Raw genomic sequence first — 14,135 nt, 5'->3', positions numbered from 1 at the left:
AATTTGAACCCCGGTCGCTGGCGTTCGGGTCTTATACTAATCCACTACGCTACAGCCGCTACCTCTCAGTGGTCGAAAACATGCTATACATTTTCTTAAATAGGGTGTATTTAAAGTAAATTCCCAAAATGATAGAATAAGGCAGGATGGACGTTGCTTATGCATTTTTAAATCATCATCATTCTATTTGGATTAATGGCGAACAATTCTGCATTTGGCATAGTTATTTTACAGACAATATGCAGAATCTTTTCACTTATACGCATATAGACTGCTTGATCTATCGTAAAGGTGAGAAAAATGACGCAAAAAACGCCCCTTTCACGTGGACGCGCACTGAACCTAAAGCGGAAAACCTGGTTCAACTAATTGAATCTAAAGTGAGCTTCGTGGTACCATTTAACTCTGATTGCGAGTTGCGGCTCTATCGAGCCAGGTTTTCCCAAGAAAGCCTGGGTATGTTCAGCGAGCTTCGTGGTATAGGGCACTGAAGTGAGCGTGCGTGTTTGTGTTGGTGAAAGTTTAAGAAATGTACAACTGTCGGTTCAGCTCTCTGGTGCTCCCTGCTGGTAGTATCACTATACTGTCCTCATGTTTCACAAAAATAGTTTTGAGAGACGTTGTCAGTTTTTGTATGTTGCTTAAATCCTCCAAAGCGGTTGGCAGTAAACATCAGGTCACGGTACGCCACGGAGTCAATGAGCTCGAGTTGAAAAAGAAAAAGCTTACAGCACCTGGTATTCCCAGGCGGTCTCCCATCCAAGTACTAACCAGGCCCGACCCTGCTTAGCTTCCGAGATCAGACGAGATCGGGCGTGTTCAGGGTGGTATGGCCGTAAGCAATTAGTGCAGGCGCAAAACCAGGTTTTATACAGTAGCACATAAGGAGTGAGAAAGCTGCTGAGGCTCGACGTTACACTTTTACAAAAACAATCATTAGTTAGATATAAACGGCAGTAATTGATTCAGTAGGACTCCTTATCCATGTAAACGATCATTGTGACATCTGAATTCATTAATTATCTGAAATACACTGCGTGTGCGTGTGATGTTAAATGTTTGAACCAAGGTTAACGGTTAAAGTGTCAGAGAATGGGTGGTGATTTTTTGACGTCCTCCCATGATCTGAAGTGAGCGTGCGTGTTTGTGTTGGTGAAAGTTTAAGAAATGTACAACTGTCGGTTCAGCTCTCTGGTGCTCCCTGCTGGTAGTATCACTATACTGTCCTCATGTTTCACAAAAATAGTTTTGAGAGACGTTGTCAGTTTTTGTATGTTGCTTAAATCCTCCAAAGCGGTTGGCAGTAAACATCAGGTCACGGTACGCCACGGAGTCAATGAGCTCGAGTTGAAAAAGAAAAAGCTTACAGCACCTGGTATTCCCATGCGGTCTCCCACCCAAGTACTAACCAGGCCCGACCCTGCTTAGCTACCGAGATCAGACGAGATCGGGCGTGTTCAGGGTGGTATGGCCGTAAGCAATTAGTGCAGGCGCAAAACCAGGTTTTATACAGTAGCACATAAGGAGTGAGCAAGCTGCTGAGGCTCGACGTTACACTTTTACAAAAACAATCATTAGTTAGATATAAACGGCAGTAATTGATTCAGTAGGACTCCTTATCCATGTAAACGATCATTGTGACATCTGAATTCATTAATTATCTGAAATACACTGCGTGTGCGTGTGATGTTAAATGTTTGAACCAAGGTTAACGGTTAAAGTGTCAGAGAATGGGTGGTGATTTTTTGACGTCCTCCCATGATCTGAAGTGAGCGTGCGTGTTTGTGTTGGTGAAAGTTTAAGAAATGTACAACTGTCGTTTCAGCTCTCTGGTGCTCCCTGCTGGCAGTATCACTATACTGTCGTCATGTTTCACAAAAATAGTTTTGAGAGACGTTGTCAGTTTTTGTATGTTGCTTAAATCCTCCAAAGCGGTTGGCAGTAAACATCAGGTCACGGTACGCCACGGTAGGCCACGGAGGCAATGAGCTCGAGTTGAAAAAGGAAAAGCTTACCGCACCTGGTATTCCCAGGCGGTCTCCCTGGCGGTCTCCCATCGAAGTACTAACCAGGCCCGACCCTGCTTAGCTTCCGAGATCAGACGAGATCGGGAGTGTTCAGGGTGGTATGGCCGTAAGCAATTAGTGCAGGCGCAAAACCAGGTTTTATACAGTAGCACATAAGGAGTGAGAAAGCTGCTGAGGCTCGACGTTACACTTTTACAAAAACAATCATTAGTTAGATATAAACGGCAGTAATTGATTCAGTAGGACTCCTTATCCATGTAAACGATCATTTTGACATCTGAATTCATTAATTATCTGAAATACACTGCGTGTGCGTGTGATGTTAAATGTTTGAACCAAGGTTAACGGTTAAAGTGTCAGAGAATGGGTGGTGATTTTTTGACGTCCTCCCATGATCTGAAGTGAGCGTGCGTGTTTGTGTTGGTGAAAGTTTAAGAAATGTACAACTGTCGTTTCAGCTCTCTGGTGCTCCCTGCTGGCAGTATCACTATACTGTCCTCATGTTTCACAAAAATAGTTTTGAGAGACGTTGTCAGTTTTTGTATGTTGCTAAAATCCTCCAAAGCGGTTGGCAGTAAACATCAGGTCACGGTACGCCACGGTAGGCCACGGAGGCAATGAGCTCGAGTTGAAAAAGAAAATGCTTACAGCACCTGGTATTCCCAGGCGGTCTCCCATCCAAGTACTAACCAGGCCCGACCCTGCTTAGCTTCCAAGATCAGACGAGATCGGGCGTGTTCAGGGTGGTATGGCCGTAAGCAATTAGTGCAGGCGCAAAACCAGGTTTTATACAGTAGCACATAAGGAGTGAGAAAGCTGCTGAGTCTCGACGTTACACTTTTACAAAAACAATCATTAGTTAGATATAAACGGCAGTAATTGATTCAGTAGGACTCCTTATCCATGTAAACGATCATTGTGACATCTGAATTCATTAATTATCTGAAATACACTGCGTGTGCGTGTGATGTTAAATGTTTGAACCAAGGTTAACGGTTAAAGTGTCAGAGAATGGGTGGTGATTTTTTGACGTCCTCCCATGATCTGGGCCCCGTTTCCCGAAAGCGTCGTTAGCCTAAGTGGATCGTGAAGTGCGTCGAAAGGGCATCGTAGAGTTTTCACCGCGTTTCCCGAAAGCATCGTGGGGAACGAACGTCTTGAAAACGCTCGTAGCTAACGAGTACTCCAGGGGTGCTCGTAGGTACTCGTAGGACGCTAAGAGCATCGTCAGCTATAGCCTCAGTGGCGACACCATCGGACATTCCGTCTATTGGATGCGTTTTATTAAAACGCATTGCGCCTTTATGTTCTTAGTTTGGTAATTAATAAAGATTATTAATTAATTTATTAATAAAGATGTTAAAATGGCCAAAATAAAACGGGACAGTCCAGAAAATGTTTGCGCAGGCAGGGCACTCAAAATGTGTGAGAGAAAGTGGGGGGATTTGTGCAGACTGACATAGGCTACTCATAAAACATAGCATAAAATAATGTAAAAAAAAAATTAAATTAAACAAATTAAAAAAAATAAAAAATAACGAAATTAAAAAAAATAAAACATAAAGAAATAAAAAAATTATAAAAAACAAGCAAAGGAGCAGGCAAAAGGCTGGGATATGGTGGGGATTGGTCACGTTGACGGGAATGTTTAGTGACATGAGGGAGGGTGGAGGGGGTTAAAAAAAAGTCTCAATCACCATTCGACGCGCATGAAAACCAGCCGCGTAGTTATGAGGGAGGCCGTCCTCACACCGATCTTCCTCATCGTCATCGTCCTCAACGTCCTCCGGTTCAAGCAATGCCACCCCAGCCTTAGCTGCAATGTTGTGCAACATAGCCGTCAAACATATCACGGCGCATGACTTGGCCGGCGAAAACTGGAGCCCTCCGCCTGACTTGTGAAGGCATCTAAGCGCAACTTCCACCTCCCGATCGTGCGCTCAACGATGCACCGGGCCAGACGGTGGGCTTCGTTGTATTCCTCATCATGGACGTCTCCCGGGTTATTCACAGGTGTGAAGAGGAATTATTTCAGGGGGGAAAATGCCGTGAAACGCACAGTGCATTCAGGATTAGGACTGATATATGTCGGTTTAAGCCTAATCAATTGTGTTTTAATGTCTTTAGCATTCATATAATTGCAGTCTATTTTTTTGTAGGCTACACTGCTGTTGTCCTTGATGGGGATATATTTTAACCCTTTTTAACACAATTTTCCTGCGACATTCCTGCGTCTCCCCCTCCTACGGAGCCCATTTCAGCACCGTGTCAGTAGACAGTTACAATCCTACGACGTCGTGAGTGCAGCGAATGCGCGTTCACGTTAAGAGGAGTTTCGGGAAACGCTCCAAAGAAATTGACGATGGATCGCAAGATCCATCGTGAGAATGATCGTACGAGCGTGGATCCATCGTTATCGGGAAACGGGGCCCTGAAGTGATCGTGCGTGTTTGTGTTGGTGAAAGTTTAAGAAATGTACAACTGTCGGTTCAGCTCTCTGGTGCTCCCTGCTGGCAGTATCACTATACTGTCCTCATGTTTCACAAAAATAGTTTTGAGAGACGTTGTCAGTTTTTGTATGTTGCTTAAATCCTCCAAAGCGGTTGGCAGTAAACATCAGGTCACGGTACGCCACGGAGTCAATGAGCTCGAGTTGAAAAAGAAAAAGCTTACAGCACCTGGTATTCCCAGGCGGTCTCCCATCCAAGTAATAACCAGGCGCGACCCTGCTTAGTTTCCGAGATCAGACGAGATCGGGCGTGTTCAGGGTGGTATGGCCGTAAGCAATTAGTACAGGCGCAAAACCAGGTTTTATACAGTAGCACATAAGGAGTGAGAAAGCTGCTGAGGCTCGACGTTACACTCTTACAAAAACAATCATTAGTTAGATATAAACGGCAGTAATTGATTCAGTAGAACTCCTTATCCATGTAAACGATCATTGTGACATCTGAATTCATTAATTATCTGAAATACACTGCGTGTGCGTGTGATGTTAAATGTTTGAACCAAGGTTAACGGTTAAAGTGTCAGAGAATGGGTGGTGATTTTTTGACGTCCTCCCATGATCTGAAGTGAGCGTGCGTGTTTGTGTTGGTGAAAGTTTAAGAAATGTACAACTGTCGGTTCAGCTCTCTGGTGCTCCCTGCTGGCAGTATCACTATACTGTCCTCATGTTTCACAAAAATAGTTTTGAGAGACGTTGTCAGTTTTTGTATGTTGCTTAAATCCTCCAAAGCGGTTGGCAGTAAACATCAGGGGCCTCATGTACTAAGGTTGCGTACGCACAAAAACGTGGCGTACGTCCTTTTCCACGCTCACGTTCAGATGTACAAAACGTGAAATGACCGTAAAAATGTGCGGTCCCCACGCCAGCTCCAGAGCTGTCGTACGCACGTTTCTACAGCTATTGTTCCTTTGGCGACACTTAGAGGTGACGCTGGGAAACTGGGAAAAAAGGTGAAAACAATGACTCAGAGTGATTTGCACATCAGAGACACACTAATGAACAATTAACACACCTTGCAATTATATGGGTGGCTATAAAAGCATGCGCAATGGATGAAGGGCGCTGGAGACGCCGGGGCCGACGGAGGAGACGCCGGGGCCGACGGAGCAATCCGTGCCCTCTCCTTGCTTGTCTATTCAAAAATAAAAAAATTAAGTTAATAAACACGAGTCAAAGTCTTTAATATCCTGGCATCTTTACGCACGACTTGTGTATTGCAAGCAGCCAATTGTATGACCAGTATAATTACATCATTTATGACTTCAGCATATTTACCTTGGGGATGATCGGCGTCCCCTTCCCTCCCACCACTCCGGTGAGAGCCGTGTCATCGATCAAAGCGGCCACTCTCAAATCGAAGGGGGAGAGTTCCCCCACTCCCGTCCCCCCACCTGTTGCGGTCACGCTTCGGCGGTGGGCAGAAACCCTCCGCTTCACCTCCACCTTGAGGTCTGACCACTTTTTTTTAATTTCAGAGTGTGTGCGCTGCTGAGACCCCACTGCATTGACGGCCTCGCAAACACACTCCCACTCACTTCTCTTTTGTTTTGCATTTATCCCTGTTGACAGGGTTCCAATAGCATATGCTTGCGCATTTCTACCTCGTGGAGCAAAATCTCGAGCTCAGACTCCGTGAAGTTTCGTTTTTTGCCTCTGTTCATGGTGCCAGGTGATCGGATTAAGAGGTGAATCTCAGGTCCAGAGGCCTATTTAAATGAAATTGCATATTTAAATGAGGGCGTGGACAGGGAGGAGTTTGGCACCTCGGCATGTGCGCTCAATTCCACGTTGATCGAGATGTACAAAAGAAACGTGCTTGGATCCATGCGTTCGCACACTTTGATACATCTGAATTTATTTGTGCGTAAGACAGTTTCTGGGTTTTGGCGTACGCCAAGTTTCAGTATGAAATCCACGCAAGGCTTAGTACATGAGGCCCCAGGTCACGGTACGCCACGGTAGGCCACGGAGGCAATGAGCTCGAGTTGAAAAAGAAAAAGCTTACAGCACCTGGTATTCCCAGGCGGTCTCCCATCCAAGTACTAACCAGGCCCGACCCTGCTTAGCTTCCGAGATCAGACGAGATCGGGCGTGTTCAGGGTGGTATGGCCGTAAGCAATTAGTGCAGGCGCAAAACCAGGTTTTATACAGTAGCACATAAGGAGTGAGAAAGCTGCTGAGGCTCGACGTTACACTCTTACAAAAACAATCATTAGTTAGATATAAACGGCAGAAATGGATTCAGTAGGAATCCTTATCCATGTAAACGATCATTGTGACATCTGAATTCATTAATTATCTGAAATACACTGCGTGTGCGTGTGATGTTAAATGTTTGAACCAAGGTTAACGGTTAAAGTGTCAGAGAATGAATGGTGATTTTTTGACGTCCTCCCATGATCTGAAGTGAGCGTGCGTGTTTGTGTTGGTGAAAGTTTAAGAAATGTACAACTGTCGGTTCAGCTCTCTGGTGCTCCCTGCTGGCAGTATCACTATACTGTCCTCATGTTTCACAAAAATAGTTTTGAGAGACGTTGTCAGTTTTTGTATGTTGCTTAAATCCTCCAAAGCGGTTGGCAGTAAACATCAGGTCACGGTACGCCACGGAGTCAATGAGCTCGAGTTGAAAAAGAAAAAGCTTACAGCACCTGGTATTCCCAGGCGGTCTCCAATCCAAGTACTAACCAGGCCCGACCCTTTATAGCTTCCGAGATCAAACGAGATCGGGCGTGTTCAGGGTAGTATGGCCGTAAGCAATTAGTGTAGGCGCAAAACCAGGTTTTATACAGTAGCACATAAGGAGTGAGAAAGCTGCTGAGGCTCGACGTTACACTTTTACAAAAACAATCATTAGTTAGATATAAACGGCAGTAATTGATTCAGTAGGACACCTTATCCATGTAAACGATCATTGTGACATCTGAATTCATTAATTATCTGAAATACACTGCGTGTGCGTGTGATGTTAAATGTTTGAACCAAGGTTAACGGTTAAAGTGTCAGAGAATGGGTGGTGATTTTTTGACATCCTCCCATGATCTGAAGTGAGCGTGCGTGTTTGTGTTGGTGAAAGTTTAAGAAATGTACAACTGTCGGTTCAGCTCTCTGGTGCTCCCTGCTGGCAGTATCACTATACTGTCCTCATGTTTCACAAAAATAGTTTTGAGAGACGTTGTCAGTTTTTGTATGTTGCTTAAATCCTCCAAAGCGGTTGGCAGTAAACATCAGGTCACGGTACGCCACGGAGTCAATGAGCTCGAGTTGAAAAAGAAAAAGCTTACAGCACCTGGTATTCCCAGGCGGTCTCCCATCCAAGTAATAACCAGGCGCGACCCTGCTTAGTTTCCGAGATCAGACGAGATCGGGCGTGTTCAGGGTGGTATGGCCGTAAGCAATTAGTACAGGCGCAAAACCAGGTTTTATACAGTAGCACATAAGGAGTGAGAAAGCTGCTGAGGCTCGACGTTACACTCTTACAAAAACAATCATTAGTTAGATATAAACGGCAGTAATTGATTCAGTAGAACTCCTTATCCATGTAAACGATCATTGTGACATCTGAATTCATTAATTATCTGAAATACACTGCGTGTGCGTGTGATGTTAAATGTTTGAACCAAGGTTAACGGTTAAAGTGTCAGAGAATGGGTGGTGATTTTTTGACGTCCTCCCATGATCTGAAGTGAGCGTGCGTGTTTGTGTTGGTGAAAGTTTAAGAAATGTACAACTGTCGGTTCAGCTCTCTGGTGCTCCCTGCTGGCAGTATCACTATACTGTCCTCATGTTTCACAAAAATAGTTTTGAGAGACGTTGTCAGTTTTTGTATGTTGCTTAAATCCTCCAAAGCGGTTGGCAGTAAACATCAGGGGCCTCATGTACTAAGGTTGCGTACGCACAAAAACGTGGCGTACGTCCTTTTCCACGCTCACGTTCAGATGTACAAAACGTGAAATGACCGTAAAAATGTGCGGTCCCCACGCCAGCTCCAGAGCTGTCGTACGCACGTTTCTACAGCTATTGTTCCTTTGGCGACACTTAGAGGTGACGCTGGGAAACTGGGAAAAAAGGTGAAAACAATGACTCAGAGTGATTTGCACATCAGAGACACACTAATGAACAATTAACACACCTTGCAATTATATGGGTGGCTATAAAAGCATGCGCAATGGATGAAGGGCGCTGGAGACGCCGGGGCCGACGGAGGAGACGCCGGGGCCGACGGAGCAATCCGTGCCCTCTCCTTGCTTGTCTATTCAAAAATAAAAAAATTAAGTTAATAAACACGAGTCAAAGTCTTTAATATCCTGGCATCTTTACGCACGACTTGTGTATTGCAAGCAGCCAATTGTATGACCAGTATAATTACATCATTTATGACTTCAGCATATTTACCTTGGGGATGATCGGCGTCCCCTTCCCTCCCACCACTCCGGTGAGAGCCGTGTCATCGATCAAAGCGGCCACTCTCAAATCGAAGGGGGAGAGTTCCCCCACTCCCGTCCCCCCACCTGTTGCGGTCACGCTTCGGCGGTGGGCAGAAACCCTCCGCTTCACCTCCACCTTGAGGTCTGACCACTTTTTTTTAATTTCAGAGTGTGTGCGCTGCTGAGACCCCACTGCATTGACGGCCTCGCAAACACACTCCCACTCACTTCTCTTTTGTTTTGCATTTATCCCTGTTGACAGGGTTCCAATAGCATATGCTTGCGCATTTCTACCTCGTGGAGCAAAATCTCGAGCTCAGACTCCGTGAAGTTTCGTTTTTTGCCTCTGTTCATGGTGCCAGGTGATCGGATTAAGAGGTGAATCTCAGGTCCAGAGGCCTATTTAAATGAAATTGCATATTTAAATGAGGGCGTGGACAGGGAGGAGTTTGGCACCTCGGCATGTGCGCTCAATTCCACGTTGATCGAGATGTACAAAAGAAACGTGCTTGGATCCATGCGTTCGCACACTTTGATACATCTGAATTTATTTGTGCGTAAGACAGTTTCTGGGTTTTGGCGTACGCCAAGTTTCAGTATGAAATCCACGCAAGGCTTAGTACATGAGGCCCCAGGTCACGGTACGCCACGGTAGGCCACGGAGGCAATGAGCTCGAGTTGAAAAAGAAAAAGCTTACAGCACCTGGTATTCCCAGGCGGTCTCCCATCCAAGTACTAACCAGGCCCGACCCTGCTTAGCTTCCGAGATCAGACGAGATCGGGCGTGTTCAGGGTGGTATGGCCGTAAGCAATTAGTGCAGGCGCAAAACCAGGTTTTATACAGTAGCACATAAGGAGTGAGAAAGCTGCTGAGGCTCGACGTTACACTCTTACAAAAACAATCATTAGTTAGATATAAACGGCAGAAATGGATTCAGTAGGACTCCTTATCCATGTAAACGATCATTGTGACATCTGAATTCATTAATTATCTGAAATACACTGCGTGTGCGTGTGATGTTAAATGTTTGAACCAAGGTTAACGGTTAAAGTGTCAGAGAATGAATGGTGATTTTTTGACGTCCTCCCATGATCTGAAGTGAGCGTGCGTGTTTGTGTTGGTGAAAGTTTAAGAAATGTACAACTGTCGGTTCAGCTCTCTGGTGCTCCCTGCTGGCAGTATCACTATACTGTCCTCATGTTTCACAAAAATAGTTTTGAGAGACGTTGTCAGTTTTTGTATGTTGCTTAAATCCTCCAAAGCGGTTGGCAGTAAACATCAGGTCACGGTACGCCACGGAGTCAATGAGCTCGAGTTGAAAAAGAAAAAGCTTACAGCACCTGGTATTCCCAGGCGGTCTCCAATCCAAGTACTAACCAGGCCCGACCCTTTATAGCTTCCGAGATCAAACGAGATCGGGCGTGTTCAGGGTAGTATGGCCGTAAGCAATTAGTGTAGGCGCAAAACCAGGTTTTATACAGTAGCACATAAGGAGTGAGAAAGCTGCTGAGGCTCGACGTTACACTTTTACAAAAACAATCATTAGTTAGATATAAACGGCAGTAATTGATTCAGTAGGACACCTTATCCATGTAAACGATCATTGTGACATCTGAATTCATTAATTATCTGAAATACACTGCGTGTGCGTGTGATGTTAAATGTTTGAACCAAGGTTAACGGTTAAAGTGTCAGAGAATGGGTGGTGATTTTTTGAAGTCCTCCCATGATCTGAAGTGAGCGTGCGTGTTTGTGTTGGTGAAAGTTTAAGAAATGTACAACTGTCGGTTCAGCTCTCTGGTGCTCCCTGCTGGCAGTATCACTATACTGTCCTCATGTTTCACAAAAATAGTTTTGAGAGACGTTGTCAGTTTTTGTATGTTGCTTAAATCCTCCAAAGCGGTTGGCAGTAAACATCAGGTCACGGTACGCCACGGAGTCAATGAGCTCGAGTTGAAAAAGAAAAAGCTTACAGCACCTGGTATTCCCAGGCGGTCTCCCATCCAAGTACTAACCAGGCGCGACCCTGCTTAGCTTCCGAGATCAGACGAGATCGGGCGTGTTCAGGGTGGTATGGCCGTAAGCAATTAGTACAGGCGCAAAACCAGGTTTTATACAGTAGCACATAAGGAGTGAGAAAGCTGCTGAGGCTCGACGTTACACTCTTACAAAAACAATCATTAGTTAGATATAAACGGCAGTAATTGATTCAGTAGAACTCCTTATCCATGTAAACGATCATTGTGACATCTGAATTCATTAATTATCTGAAATACACTGCGTGTGCGTGTGATGTTAAATGTTTGAACCAAGGTTAACGGTTAAAGTGTCAGAGAATGGGTGGTGATTTTTTGACGTCCTCCCATGATCTGAAGTGAGCGTGCGTGTTTGTGTTGGTGAAAGTTTAAGAAATGTACAACTGTCGGTTCAGCTCTCTGGTGCTCCCTGCTGGCAGTATCACTATACTGTCCTCATGTTTCACAAAAATAGTTTTGAGAGACGTTGTCAGTTTTTGTATGTTGCTTAAATCCTCCAAAGCGGTTGGCAGTAAACATCAGGTCACGGTACGCCACGGTAGGCCACGGAGGCAATGAGCTCGAGTTGAAAAAGAAAAAGCTTACAGCACCTGGTATTCCCAGGCGGTCTCCCATCCAAGTACTAACCAGGCCCGACCCTGCTTAGCTTCCGAGATCAGACGAGATCGGGCGTGTTCAGGGTGGTATGGCCGTAAGCAATTAGTGCAGGCGCAAAACCAGGTTTTATACAGTAGCACATAAGGAGTGAGAAAGCTGCTGAGGCTCGACGTTACACTCTTACAAAAACAATCATTAGTTAGATATAAACGGCAGTAATTGATTCAGTAGGACTCCTTATCCATGTAAACGATCATTGTGACATCTGAATTCATTAATTATCTGAAATACACTGCGTGTGCGTGTGATGTTAAATGTTTGAACCAAGGTTAACGGTTAAAGTGTCAGAGAATGGATGGTGATTTTTTGACGTCCTCCCATGATCTGAAGTGAGCGTGCGTGTTTGTGTTGGTGAAAGTTTAAGAAATGTACAACTGTCGGTTCAGCTCTCTGGTGCTCCCTGCTGGCAGTATCACTATACTGTCCTCATGTTTCACAAAAATAGTTTTGAGAGACGTTGTCAGTTTTTGTATGTTGCTTAAATCCTCCAAAGCGGTTGGCAGTAAACATCAGGTCACGGTACGCCACGGAGTCAATGAGCTCGAGTTGAAAAAGAAAAAGCTTACAGCACCTGGTATTCCCAGGCGGTCTCCCATCCAAGTACTAACCAGGCCCGACCCTGCTTAGCTTCCGAGATCAGACGAGATCGGGCGTGTTCAGGGTGGTATGGCCGTAAGCAATTAGTGCAGGCGCAAAACCAGGTTTTATACAGTAGCACATAAGGAGTGAGAAAGCTGCTGAGGCTCGACGTTACACTTTTACAAAAACAATCATTAGTTAGATATAAACGGCAGTAATTGATTCAGTAGGACTCCTTATCCATGTAAACGATCATTGTGACATCTGAATTCATTAATTATCTGAAATACACTGCGTGTGCGTGTGATGTTAAATGTTTGAACCAAGGTTAACGGTTAAAGTGTCAGAGAATGGGTGGTGATTTTTTGACGTCCTCCCATGATCTGAAGTGAGCGTGCGTGTTTGTGTTGGTGAAAGTTTAAGAAATGTACAACTGTCGGTTCAGCTCTCTGGTGCTCCCTGCTGGCAGTATCACTATACTGTCCTCATGTTTCACAAAAATAGTTTTGAGAGACGTTGTCAGTTTTTGTATGTTGCTTAAATCCTCCAAAGCGGTTGGCAGTAAACATCAGGTCACGGTACGCCACGGTAGTCAATGAGCTCGAGTTGAAAAAGAAAAAGCTTACAGCACCTGGTATTCCCAGGCGGTCTCCCATCCAAGTACTAACCAGGCCCGACCCTGCTTAGCTTCCGAGATCAGACGAGATCGGGCGTGTTCAGGGTGGTATGGCCGTAAGCAATTAGTGCAGGCGCAAAACCAGGTTTTATACAGTAGCACATAAGGAGTGAGAAAGCTGCTGAGGCTCGACGTTACACTTTTACAAAAACAATCATTAGTTAGATATAAACGGCAGTAATTGATTCAGTAGGACTCCTTATCCATGTAAACGATCATTGTGACATCTGAATTCATTAATTATCTGAAATACACTGCGTGTGCGTGTGATGTTAAATGTTTGAACCAAGGTTAACGGTTAAAGTGTCAGAGAATGGGTGGTGATTTTTTGACGTCCTCCCATGATCTGAAGTGAGCGTGCGTGTTTGTGTTGGTGAAAGTTTAAGAAATGTACAACTGTCGGTTCAGCTCTCTGGTGCTCCCTGCTGGCAGTATCACTATACTGTCCTCATGTTTCACAAAAATAGTTTTGAGAGACGTTGTCAGTTTTTGTATGTTGCTTAAATCCTCCAAAGCGGTTGGCAGTAAACATCAGGTCACGGTACGCCACGGTAGGCCACGGAGGCAATGAGCTCGAGTTGAAAAAGAAAAAGCTTACAGCACCTGGTATTCCCAGGCGGTCTCCCATCCAAGTACTAACCAGGCCCGACCCTGCTTAGCTTCCGAGATCAGACGAGATCGGGCGTGTTCAGGGTGGTATGGCCGTAAGCAATTAGTGCAGGCGCAAAACCAGGTTTTATACAGTAGCACATAAGGAGTGAGAAAGCTGCTGAGGCTCGACGTTACACTTTTACAAAAACAATCATTAGTTAGATATAAACGGCAGTAATTGATTCAGTAGGACTCCTTATCCATGTAAACGATCATTGTGACATCTGAATTCATTAATTATCTGAAATACACTGCGTGTGCGTGTGATGTTAAATGTTTGAACCAAGGTTAACGGTTAAAGTGTCAGAGAATGGGTGGTGATTTTTTGACGTCCTCCCATGATCTGAAGTGAGCGTGCGTGTTTGTGTTGGTGAAAGTTTAAGAAATGTACAACTGTCGGTTCAGCTCTCTGGTGCTCCCTGCTGGCAGTATCACTATACTGTCCTCATGTTTCACAAAAATAGTTTTGAGAGACGTTGTCAGTTTTTGTATGTTGCTTAAATCCTCCAAAGCGGTTGGCAGTAAACATCAGGTCACGGTACGCCACGGTAGGCCACGGAGGCAATGAGCTCGAG

At 44.9% G+C, this 14,135-nt stretch overlaps 12 non-coding genes and 3 pseudogenes across 12 annotated transcripts; all 15 read right to left on the bottom strand.

The window, feature by feature from the left end:
• Positions 1 to 722: 722 nt before the first annotated feature.
• Positions 723 to 841, bottom strand: LOC130399261 (5S ribosomal RNA). Its single transcript, XR_008901782.1, has one exon. It is a non-coding gene; the product is annotated as a 5S ribosomal RNA (ribosomal RNA).
• Positions 842 to 1,360: 519 nt separating this feature from the next.
• LOC130400192 (5S ribosomal RNA) lies at positions 1,361 to 1,479 on the bottom strand. Its single transcript, XR_008902669.1, has one exon. It is a non-coding gene; the product is annotated as a 5S ribosomal RNA (ribosomal RNA).
• Positions 1,480 to 2,008: 529 nt separating this feature from the next.
• On the bottom strand, positions 2,009 to 2,139 carry LOC130395742 (5S ribosomal RNA; annotated as a pseudogene).
• Positions 2,140 to 2,668: 529 nt separating this feature from the next.
• LOC130400407 (5S ribosomal RNA) lies at positions 2,669 to 2,787 on the bottom strand. Its single transcript, XR_008902885.1, has one exon. It is a non-coding gene; the product is annotated as a 5S ribosomal RNA (ribosomal RNA).
• A 1,906-nt stretch (positions 2,788 to 4,693) lies between these two features.
• Positions 4,694 to 4,812, bottom strand: LOC130395612 (5S ribosomal RNA). The gene has a single exon (XR_008898651.1). It is a non-coding gene; the product is annotated as a 5S ribosomal RNA (ribosomal RNA).
• Positions 4,813 to 6,534: 1,722 nt separating this feature from the next.
• LOC130399260 (5S ribosomal RNA) lies at positions 6,535 to 6,653 on the bottom strand. The gene has a single exon (XR_008901781.1). It is a non-coding gene; the product is annotated as a 5S ribosomal RNA (ribosomal RNA).
• Positions 6,654 to 7,172: 519 nt separating this feature from the next.
• On the bottom strand, positions 7,173 to 7,291 carry LOC130396007 (5S ribosomal RNA; annotated as a pseudogene).
• A 519-nt stretch (positions 7,292 to 7,810) lies between these two features.
• On the bottom strand, positions 7,811 to 7,929 carry LOC130395611 (5S ribosomal RNA). Its single transcript, XR_008898650.1, has one exon. It is a non-coding gene; the product is annotated as a 5S ribosomal RNA (ribosomal RNA).
• Positions 7,930 to 9,651: 1,722 nt separating this feature from the next.
• Positions 9,652 to 9,770, bottom strand: LOC130399259 (5S ribosomal RNA). Its single transcript, XR_008901780.1, has one exon. It is a non-coding gene; the product is annotated as a 5S ribosomal RNA (ribosomal RNA).
• Positions 9,771 to 10,289: 519 nt separating this feature from the next.
• LOC130396005 (5S ribosomal RNA) lies at positions 10,290 to 10,408 on the bottom strand (annotated as a pseudogene).
• Positions 10,409 to 10,927: 519 nt separating this feature from the next.
• Positions 10,928 to 11,046, bottom strand: LOC130401044 (5S ribosomal RNA). Its single transcript, XR_008903506.1, has one exon. It is a non-coding gene; the product is annotated as a 5S ribosomal RNA (ribosomal RNA).
• Positions 11,047 to 11,575: 529 nt separating this feature from the next.
• Positions 11,576 to 11,694, bottom strand: LOC130399258 (5S ribosomal RNA). The gene has a single exon (XR_008901779.1). It is a non-coding gene; the product is annotated as a 5S ribosomal RNA (ribosomal RNA).
• A 519-nt stretch (positions 11,695 to 12,213) lies between these two features.
• Positions 12,214 to 12,332, bottom strand: LOC130399256 (5S ribosomal RNA). The gene has a single exon (XR_008901777.1). It is a non-coding gene; the product is annotated as a 5S ribosomal RNA (ribosomal RNA).
• A 520-nt stretch (positions 12,333 to 12,852) lies between these two features.
• Positions 12,853 to 12,971, bottom strand: LOC130399255 (5S ribosomal RNA). Its single transcript, XR_008901776.1, has one exon. It is a non-coding gene; the product is annotated as a 5S ribosomal RNA (ribosomal RNA).
• Positions 12,972 to 13,500: 529 nt separating this feature from the next.
• On the bottom strand, positions 13,501 to 13,619 carry LOC130399254 (5S ribosomal RNA). Its single transcript, XR_008901775.1, has one exon. It is a non-coding gene; the product is annotated as a 5S ribosomal RNA (ribosomal RNA).
• Between the last annotated feature and the right edge of the window lie 516 nt (positions 13,620 to 14,135).

The sequence above is a fragment of the Gadus chalcogrammus genome, chromosome 12 (assembly GCF_026213295.1).
Source record: "Gadus chalcogrammus isolate NIFS_2021 chromosome 12, NIFS_Gcha_1.0, whole genome shotgun sequence".
NCBI classification, from domain to species: Eukaryota; Metazoa; Chordata; class Actinopteri; order Gadiformes; family Gadidae; genus Gadus; species Gadus chalcogrammus.
The sequence above is the reverse complement of the archived record's forward strand: the minus strand, read 5'-3'. Positions and strand labels throughout refer to the sequence as shown.